This window comes from Poecilia reticulata, chromosome 9 (genome assembly GCF_904066995.2).
Source record: "Poecilia reticulata chromosome 9, P_reticulata-male-v2, whole genome shotgun sequence".
In the NCBI taxonomy this organism is placed as follows: Eukaryota; Metazoa; Chordata; class Actinopteri; order Cyprinodontiformes; family Poeciliidae; genus Poecilia; species Poecilia reticulata.
This window is the reverse complement of record NC_088838.1, coordinates 7,166,648-7,177,627: the sequence shown is the minus strand read 5'-3', so window position 1 is coordinate 7,177,627 and position 10,980 is coordinate 7,166,648.

Here is a 10,980-nt window from a genome sequence, read left to right as displayed (position 1 = left end):
CATTGTCCTCCTCAGGCACCGTGGCTGGTGGAGTTATCTCTGCCGTCATTAGTCAAGTGGGAAACTGTGCCAATTCTTTACGTGGAAACAATCTCACGTCGGAGAATGCACATAAGTAATGAACGATGGAGGATGGGGTTTTTCTGTGAATAATGCTCGCCAGCTGATTTCTCCCCATTTGTTTGCTCATCAAGTCAAATAAACCTCGTCTGGAGGATGCCTGATGAAAATATGTAAAAAGAAAATCTACAAAAAAAAAAAACGCACGTTTGCATCGTTGTGGCAGCTGGAAGATTTTTACCCAGACGGGATTGGAAATGAAGGTAAAAGGAGGGGGATGGGACTCCTTTTCTTTGTTTTAGGTCTTACTCTAGCTTAGGTTTTCCTAATTAATCTGTCTTGACGCCAACTTCTTTGAAAAGACGCCACTGCAGCTAAGCTTTCTTTTTTCCCCGCCTTATTCCCACATACGCTTCCCAATCATTGCCAAGCTCGTTCCCCCTCTGTTCCATCCCATCTCATTTCTGTCCACCTTCTTGACAGCTCATGAAGCAAAGCACCGTTTGAAAGCACACCATGCTCTGCTATCACACAGGAGAGGTGGAGAAATAAGACAGGAAAGTGGCGAGGGAGACGTAGAGGTTCTTTACACAAGATGGAAGTTGTGAATCCAGTTTTAAAAAACAGTATACCACGAGGCAGTAATTCTTATTCCTCTGAGTTGCTGGCTGAAGTCTTTAAAGCTGTGGTGAAAGATATTGGCAGTGCTCTACCTATAAGCAAACCAAGTCGCTCTTCTGCGCTGAGATTGGGGAATAAGTGCATCCCCAAGCACCCCAATTGAAGTCCTTAGTGTGTATTTACTGCAGCTAAGCTCTTTGCTCAGCAACAGAATCCTCCATGCACTCATGCACAACCAAGAACATCGGCTCTGAAAACTAACCCTCCAGCTCCTGAATTCAAATTCTTGTTGCGGCAGCTTTCAAGCTTAGCAGCACTGCAGGATCCTGCATAAATTAAATCACTGGAGGGTGTGGGGACAAGGATCAAGCAATGCCTGCTTGTGACAGACCATAAGACCTTGTTGGTGAAGAGGAATCCACTCGCGAGACAAGGATCACTGCCTTTTATCCTACCAGTTGGTGTCGAGGTCCACTGTACTACCTCAAGTGGTGGTCAAGAGAAAATTATTTGAAGGTGTTTGTGTTATTTCTATGTGCCCTGCTGTATTTTTTCAGCAGAAAGGAGGCAACAAAGATTGAGGATGGGGAAGAGAGGGAGGTGCCGCGCGGCTGGTCTCATGAAGTCAAAGGCAGGCCCAATGATTGCGGCCCTGACCCCTCTCTCTTTCACCTTTCCTCTTGTCTCACTGCTTCGTGAAGAAGGAAAAAAAGAAAAGAAAGAAAGAAATGTCCGTTTGCGCTCCGTCTTATTTTCTGTGGCAGCTGGTTCCGATGCTGTGGAGTATCTGAACGGAAGCAGAGGAGAGAAGATAGCGAGGTGCGAGGAGCAGCGGACAAACGGGACGGGGGCGGAGGGGACATAGTCTATTTCAGACTCGCATTGCTTTCAGGAAAACTGTAACCCCATTGTTCTTCAGCCACCGGTAATGACTTCACCATGACTTCCTGTCACATGGTAATGACTTCACTAACCCCAGAAGTGATGCAGTGACTGACCGTGGTTTGAACTGCCTTAGCTTGATATGTTATCAGATGTCAGTGGGAATCTTTCAGATGAGTGATGCCACAGAGGACTTAGATGTTTCAATTAGGTCTAGAGATGACATCAGTTCCCCCATTAGAGTGATAGAAGTGTGTCCTGATAAGCATTGTATCCCTGCAAGCATTTCCCTCATTATATTATGGATTTTCATTTTATGCACTTCAGTGCAACATTATTGTCAAAAATTATTTGCCCCCTTACTGAACCTTCTTTTCTTATGTGTTTTAATCATTAAGAGTTACTTATTTCACATTATTGAATAGAAATGTCTGCCATCTCTTTCATGTAGTAATGCCACTACAGTAATTATACCTTTCAGTTAGTCATGGTATGTTGTTCCTCCATGTAAAGGTCAATGGGCTCGTCGTATAAGCGGCATAGTTTAGCAGTAACGTGATTCTCCCCTCATCTGCTTTTCAAAGCCCCATCATTTTATGTATCTCCTTCCTGGAGCCATTGATTTCATTCATGTGTCCCTGCTTCCCTTTGTATTTCTTTGAGATCCTCAGGCATCTAATTTCCAGTGAAAACAAAATATTTGCTTCACATGCCCCACTGCATGCTTTGCCATCCTCTAGGATATCTGGTCCAGTCTGTTGTACCGATGCACAAGACGCTACGTTCTCATTCACTCTTCCATATCAACATTCATCGCTATATAGAGAGTAAAATGAACAAATAAGAACCAATAACTAATTAAATTGATGCATTGAAGATTATGATTATAATGCCACAGTGACTTGGCGTGCCAAGGCCCTGGCAGGACACCCAACTTGCATGGCACCAAATCCCCCATGTTCCTCTCTGCAGGTGGTGGGTCCACATAGAGGCTGCTTCCTGTGGCCCCAGAAGCCAAAGTCTGACTCTATTCCAGGGGCCAATTTGTCTTGCGAGACGTACCTGAAGCTAAAGCGACAACAGTTGTATCAACATAATTTTATTGCTCCAATCTTGAGTCATTAGATCATGCTAAGATACTTTATAGCAGTTTTTGAGTCCAGTCTATGAAAATATCTCATGTGTGTGTAAATATATCCATGTAAAACAAAATTACAGGAAACAGAAACTGGCATGCGGTCAAGTATAGTAATGATAAGACCACTGTTCACATGTTTTGCAATAACATTGATCCTACAACCCCAATTCCAGTGAAGTTTGGACGTTGTAGTGATGCAGTCACCCTCAGCCTTGCTCTCTGTCAGGCTACAGCTGCTTCACCACAGCAGAGTCTGCTATGGATGCAGATTCTGCTGAGGCGACAGATGACGGCAGATAAACAGCTTTCCTGGAATGATAAGTTGTTTCTCCACCATTAGCACATTGTACATGAGCCTGATTGACAGGCCTTCCTCCTGGCTCTGTTTGGTGAACGGTGCATTTCTTCAGACAGCAAGCACAGGGGAGAGGTGGGAGAGTTTGATCTGTTTACAGATGATGTGCTTCACATTATACTGTCACAACACGGTGACAGTCTTAACAAACGTATAAAATCATATTTTTGCAAAAGTTACATACAGCAGCTTTAATGGTGCCTTGACAGATGTGAGAGTTCCCCATGTCTTGGGCACTAACACACCCCCATACCATCAGAGATGCTGGATTTTGAACTTTGTGCGGCTGAAAATCCAGACAGTCTTTTCCTACATTGGACACTTTGCTCTTTTGCACAACATCACAACTTCATTGTACAACTGAATGAGATGAAACCTGACAGGATAGTGGCAACATAAGCAAGAAAGTGAATGGATAAATAGATGGGAAAAATAAAATAAACATTGAGTTGGAATTTTTTACGCAAAGCTCCTCTGCTGCCAATGAGGAGCTGCCAGTGCTGATACATACGGTCAGCTGTAGAAAGGTGTGAGAAGGGTGACAAAAACTCACCAGTTCTGTTCTTTTATTGTAAGTACATCATTTTGTTTCCAGTTTTTCCCTTTTTTTTATGCCTACATCATATGAGGAAGTTAAGGTTGTGAATCTGTCATGTAGTTAAGTAAGTAGAAACTTGTCCATAGCATTGTTGTTTAATTCATTGCACTGGAATTATGCAAAAATACAACTGCAATCCTCTTTAGAGCTAATTAAAGGAGTATGATGCTTTTTACTATCATAACAGATGATCACCAAAGAAATAGAAGTTTTCAGACCAAATAAAAAAACCTGCCATTTAAACAAAAATGAAATTAAGCTGATCTAGAGAATAACACGTTTAAACGTTTGTTTTTGCTTAAACAAACGTTTAAGCAAAAACTTTTGTCTTTCATACAATTTATGTAAATATCAGATTAGCATCTGTGTGCTAGGTGACATAATCATAGCCATAGATACGTTGCAATGTACAAGATGCATAAAATACTACTCGCCACATTGGGTTTAGTTGTCAAGTTGTCCACATAGCACATTAATATTAAATCTACACCTGATGTATAAAAGAAAGGGACGCAGTGCTTTGCTACTACTTGTCAACGACTAGATAATAAGGTCCAAGGGTACCACATCACAGGTCAGTGAAAAGTCTTTATTAAAAAAATAAGAATAGTGAGGGAGAGGGAAGCAGGTCAGATATGCTAGCTTGACTTTGACAACCTTAACATATAGATGTGCTGTGGAATTCGATATGTTTCGGTTCTGTAAATAAAAAACGGGTGACCCACACGCCAACTTTCTGACAGATCATCAGTAGAGCAGGTGTTAAAATTATTTAACACTCCTGTGTAATAATCGCAATATAAGCATCAAAACTGAAATAGAAAACCGTAAAGCACTAAATGTTCAGGTCTTTGTGTGAGAAATGTTTGCAAGTTTTTTGGTGTTGAAATCTGGTATGCTAGTGCAACTGTTGTCAGACAGTTGCAACAGCAACAGGTCTGTGTGTAGCATAGGTAACAAAGACTGTTTTTGAGCTTTTCTTTAATGATTTTTCTGTTACTTTTCCCTTTGCTCTGGCTCACTGCACTAAATTAATAATACCTCCACCTCCAGGATTCACTTAGTTAACAAAATTGTTCCACCACAGCAGCGCAGCTATGGATGGCATGTAAAATAATAGCCTTTTTGCCCTCCAGCATTATGCGTAAGTGCGAGATTTCCAGATGTAAACAATAACATGCAATGTGTCTACGGGGATCTGCACTGTAACTTTGTTTCTTTTTATTTAGACTCATATGTGGTTTTAAATGAAGGAAACCTCAGACATATATACAAAGGACAAGCATGCTATAGTTAGAAATATAGGTCTGCATATTGACACACATGCTCCTCTCACCTGCCCCCACATTCTGCCCTGCAGATCTTCCAGCAGCTTTATTGTTGTCAGTCTCCTCACACCCCAGCGCTGGCAGGATGAAACCCCAGCCTACGTGTACGCTAGAAAGGGCCAGCACAGGTTTCATAATTGAAGAGAGCAAGGCGAAGAGGGGGCCACGATGCAATCAGACTAGGATAAGAATGAGTCCTTAATTAGACTTTCTTGTTCTATCTATAGATGTCTTTTCTTTGAGCTCGTCTCTCTTCTTTTGCCTGGAAACCTACAGTATTACTGGGTTTTAATTAGAGAGCTCTTTATGAAGAGTGCATGCTTATGGTGGCCTAGATAGGCCGAATTCGTCGGTGTGAACTCCAGTGCTCCAGCCCAAAGGCTCCCCAGCTGTGATATAAAATGAGAGCTCAAGTCTCTGAGGGGGGCTGAAAAAGATGAGAGAAAAGGAGGACAAGGTGTGGTACACAGAGAGAGAAAAGAACCGGACACTGCTGCCACAAAGGACCGGATAGGATTAGATGTTTAAAGTTTGAGTGTGGCCATATACAGAAAAAAAATCTGAGGAAATGATAAGGAAACAAGAGGGTGAGAGTATGCTAAGTAAGTAAGGCTGCATAGTCTCCCAAAGCAGAATAAACCCTCCTGAGTTCTTTATTTCAGCTTTTCATTGGTTTGGGAAAGAAGTAATAATGAATTCAGCTCATAAGAACAAGACAAGATTTTAAAAACATCAAGATTAGATTTCTCTGAGAAAATGTAGTCTGGATTTACGTGAAAAAAAAAAGGATGAAATGGAGCTTTTCCTTAGCACCATATTAGAATCTGTAGTCAGCACTGAGATGGCCATAATAACTACTATTAGTTTAATTAGAAACTACATTTCTAATTAGTTACATTTCTAATTTTAAAAATTTGAAATTGTGCCTTAAAAAAATCTGAAAGCAATAATTCAGTTCAAGTTTGACCATTATTTTCAGATTTTGACATACAAATCTGAAGCTTTGCTAACGTTAGCATTGTTAGCTAGCACCAGTGCACAGCTGCATTTACTTACACAGAACGTTCCTGTCTTACATTTCAGGGTCACTGAACAATCTATGAAATTCATCACAAAATAAAGTCCAATAATAAAAGTTGAAACAAAAATACTGAACCAGAATTTATACAATCAGTTAAAAAAAAAACAAATATGTTTTTCACTGAAACTTAAACAGTGAAACTTTTTTTGTTTTATAAAAAGTTTCACTGTTTAAGAGCATCACTCTTTGTTATCTTTTGGCAGGTGTTTTATTTATTTCAAGTATAAATAATTTTGCTTAAACTGAGCTCAAGCATGTAGACTAAATTTCTTCACATGAATTAATAATTTGCATACTATTATGTAAGTCCTTCAGATAGATAGCTAGATGGATAGTTGGCTGGCTGGCTAGATAAATACATTCTTATCTTGGTAGGTTTGCAGTTCTGCCATTCTCTTCTCTATAAAACTTCTCCAGTGTTTCCTATCTGACCTGTGTTCCTCTAGCTTGCTGATGCATTTTGTTCACTCATTCTCTAACACCTTTGAGTCCTTCACAGTAAAGCTAGAATTGTATATACCGATTCAGTGACTTTTGAAGGAACTTGTTTGCACTGGACTCAGTGAAGGAGCTGAAAGAAGCGCATCCCTCACTTTTTAGATGTGTTTTTGTATAAGAAATGTAAACAAAATATGTACTCTTTTCCTTCTATTTTAAAAATATGCAACGATCACATTGAAATTCCACAGAAAATACCCTGGAGTTACTGAGTCCAGGGGATTTGAATGTTTCTACAAGGTCCTTTATTTATTTAGACCTTTTTGCTCGAGCTTTCACCTCCCTTTCTGCTTGTGCTGAGTTTGGCAGATCTCCCTGTAGATCTGACGACGGCAAACAGTAGGAGCTTCTGCAGATAAGTGGGCTGTTCAGCCGAAATCTGAAACAAACACATTTAACAAGGTTCTAAATCCACAGATGTCAAGAAGCTCAACCCACACTCTATGTCTGCTGTTAACCTCAAAGTAAAACGCATTGCAAATTTTTCTCCCCTTGACAAATTTGAAGGTTTATTGATCTTGTTCCTCAAACTGTATGGACTCAACATCCATGCGGTTCGCATTCATCATCTCATTGAGCATTCAAATATTTGACGTTGTTTGAAGAGCGCTCCGCTTTCCTTTGTTTGAATTATTGTTTTGAGGCCAACTTTGCATGCTGAATATATTGGTCTTCGATTATTTCAGCCTCGAAAGCTCCTAAGGACGCTGTTCCAGTCACCTGGGAATGCGCAGCATTTTCACCCGTACTGCTAATGAAACAGCCTGCAGGTAGACATGTCACCCATATGCTGACCGCAAAGCTTTTACTCATCTGAAAACTCTTGATATTCCAGACTGGATAAATCTGAAATCAATACCTGAGTGGATGTAAAAAGCAGGGCTGAGATAAGAGCAAGAACTTTGTGATGGGAGAGAATGATGAAGGCAGGAAATAAAGAGACCTGCGGGGGCTTTTCATTAAGCTAACTTATGCTTTCACATGTCCTCCTTTTCCCCCCATTCCACCATATCTAGGACTTTTTTTTTTTTTTTTACCTCACAACGGCACCAGGAGGAAATGAGGACAAGGGAAACATTTTGTTTGACATTGCTTTAGATTGACACAGAGGGAATAACGATTTGGAGATATTGTGTCTCTTCCTTTGCACCTCCTTGTCACACCCATGCTGGGAGAAACTGAGAGAAAGAAGTGTATTTTAGAAGAATACAAAACACTGTTGGAGTTAACTCTTGAAGACGGAGCAGGAAATTCAAGCTGAAGATGTTCCCTTTTAGTTGAATTCTAATAAAATAATAAAAACTAGAGGTTTTTACAGTTTCATGAAGCAAAAAAAGACACATTTCAAAGTCTAGGTAACACAATCAGTTTAAAAATGAAAAACTGTTCTTTGTTTCAGATTCCAGCATAACCACAGCTCATGTATCTTGACTGATGCACTACTTGGTTATTGCAGGTAGGAAAGAAAGAGGCTCACTGCTAACGGTGCATTCCACGTACTAGTCTCAGATTTTAGCAATCACTGTGCTCAGTGTCTGCTTCATTTCAGTCACTATTTTATAAAGCAAACAGCTCTAATGATAGACTTATACAATGGCAGCTTTCCAATTTTTTCAGAAGAAACATATTTTTGAAGTATTACTTTATAGGTAAATCTGCCTGTGTTCTGAATCATGAATACCTTTAGAGATTTCTAAAGGTATTCCAATACTTCAAAACGCAGAATGTTTCATCACATAGTTTTAAAGCACCAAACTGGCTGACTTTGTTGTACCCTCCTAGTCTTCTTGTTTTCAATAGAAAATGTATTGTCTTCCTGCCTGATTGAACCACAAACATGTCTCGGTGTCTTTTAGAAAACAGTTTGCTTTTAACCAACCCACAGTGACTCAGGAGGAGTGCAGCAGATGTCACAGTCAGACAGCAGGGAAGCGGGAAAGGGTGTCCCGTCAGACCGTCATTTCCCAAAACCACACACATCACACATACAAAAAAAGTTGTAAACGTGACTCCATCAGACTTCACACAGGGCAAAAATCTTGTGAGATCCAAATTACCTTGTCTTTTAAAACCATGGGAGCTTTAAACAGCTTCTTGCTGCTCTGATTTCCTCCTTTAGCACCAGCATAAAAATAGTTAACTTTGCGCTTTCTTCACTCAGTAATCGCTTTCACACTGAAGGTTGTTGTTGTAAGTGTGAGCTGGCATTGCTTTCTGATCAGGTAAAGATTGTATACATCGGTTTCTGCCGGGCTGGTCCCCATTTGTGTCATGATGGGTTTAACGGATCTTACCCACATGCAAGAACACCATAGGAGACGGAGTATGAAAAAATGAAAGGTTTATTTTACAGATGCAAACAGAAAGTGAAGCTGGTCCGGGAACTGCTCGGCTGCTCTCGGGGTACTGAGAAAACAAGGGGAGTGTGGTGAGTTCAAGTGCTGGGAAATGGGAGTTTGAGAATGTGTAATGGGTGAACTTACTGGCTCTGTGCGTTCAAACGGCTTGGAGGGGGACTGGTAGGTTCAGGGGTCTCTTTAAACGAATGGGTCGTCTCTGCGTGAGGCGTGGTGGGTTGGAAAGTGGCGTTGGGGGGCGGACAGGAGGGTTGTCTCTGAAGGCGGCGGGTAGTAGGGGGGAACGGCCGGTCGGAAATTTCTGAGAGGTAATGGAGTTACGGAAACTGATGAGTCTTGTTTGTCAGGCATATAGGGGAGGCTACCCAAGGCGTCGTGGCTGGGTAACTGGCATAGCAGGCAACCAGATCAGGGCGGATCCTGTGGAGAGCAAAAAAGGTTTACAATGAAAAAACGATGCGGGAATCACTGGCAGATTTTCGAGGCAAAACAAAACTCGGAGCAACAACTCTGAGGAGCTGGAGGTACCATCTACGGTTGACACTCTGGCGTCGAAGTACCGGCGTTCCACCCCTCTTATGCTGCCATCAATTAGGTAATCCGCCACAGATGTGAGGATGACGTCATCCAGGAACCCACAGCCCACCACCTCTCGGACACCATCTGGTGGGGAGACAACTCAGCAACCCAAAGCTAAGAAAGACCCCCAGAACCTAACAATTTGAGGGTTAATCCAAATTATAATGAACCAACTACAGTGAACAGACGGTATTTCTCTGCCTCTATGACTGCCTATTATTCAGTCAAAGTTTATTTGAATAACTCATTTCAGCAACAAAAGAAGTTCAAAGTGCTTTACGTCATAGAAACGTATCATAAAAACGGCAAAAACATAACATCGTACAGTCACCAACTGTGAAACCAGTAACAAACATTACATAGTACCAAAGCTATGTATGTTTAGAACAGAGAACTGATTTCTTTTTAAGTGCGTACCAATTTATTTTGAGAAAGTTTTGCCATTAAAGACTAATTTCAGATCGTGATTTCTTTAGACCAGAGCTCTGACACAATGAACACAACAAAGCAGGGACGAGGTCGCGAGGGTCAAACTCTGAAATGTTTTCACCTGTGTTAAGTCGTTCAGCAGAAGAGGCTACAAGCTATTAGGACAGAGCTTCAGCTGTGGCAATGATAGTAATTATAAGACGACTTGGGACACTAAATTGAAGCACCCATTTAGCAGATGAGCTTCTGAACGACCTCCTGATGAAAGACGAGGCATGTGGCCAAAAAAACATGTCAGCACTCTCTTCTTTTTCCTGCTTTTCTCTCACCTCCCATGTGTGTTTCTCCCCGTCCTCCCTGCTTCTCTTCGGTGATTCTCTCACCCTTTTTCGTCTCTGTCACACTTTCAATGTCAAGCTTTTCACTGTGTCACTTTTGACAACTTGTACACAGACACTCATTTACACATCTTACAGTATTTTCTGCTCCTAAAAGGACCTGAGGATTTGTTTTTCTTTTACTCACTGTACTGACACGCATACCCACACCTAGTCCAGTGGACACACTGCATATATGCGCAGAATCTAAACAATAATCAAAATGGGTAAAGTTCCAATCTTCTCGCCATGTTGCACCTCTGCGGACACACAGACCCGCTGATCTGACTCAAAAAACAAGAGAGCTCTTAGCCGCACACAGTGTAATCTTGAACAGTATTTTTTTTTCTCCATCTTGTGATGTAGTTGGAGAGGAGCTGCATCACACTAACTACCCCCTGCTGAGACACAAAGATAGAGAGAGAGAGAGAGAGAGGTAGAACAAGGAGAGTAGGCGTAAATTAGGTAGGGAAGACAACCAAATAGAGATGAAAAGATTAGAGATGGCTTCCTTTGGAGATCGGCTTTATCACAGACGGAGAAAAGATACTGCTGTTAATATTATGTGAAGACAATGCAATGGAAAAAAGAGCCATACATTTTGAGTAATGTATGCTGAGTATTCACTGTGGAATATGAATGAAAGAATATTAAAGCATGAACAATGATTTTGCTTT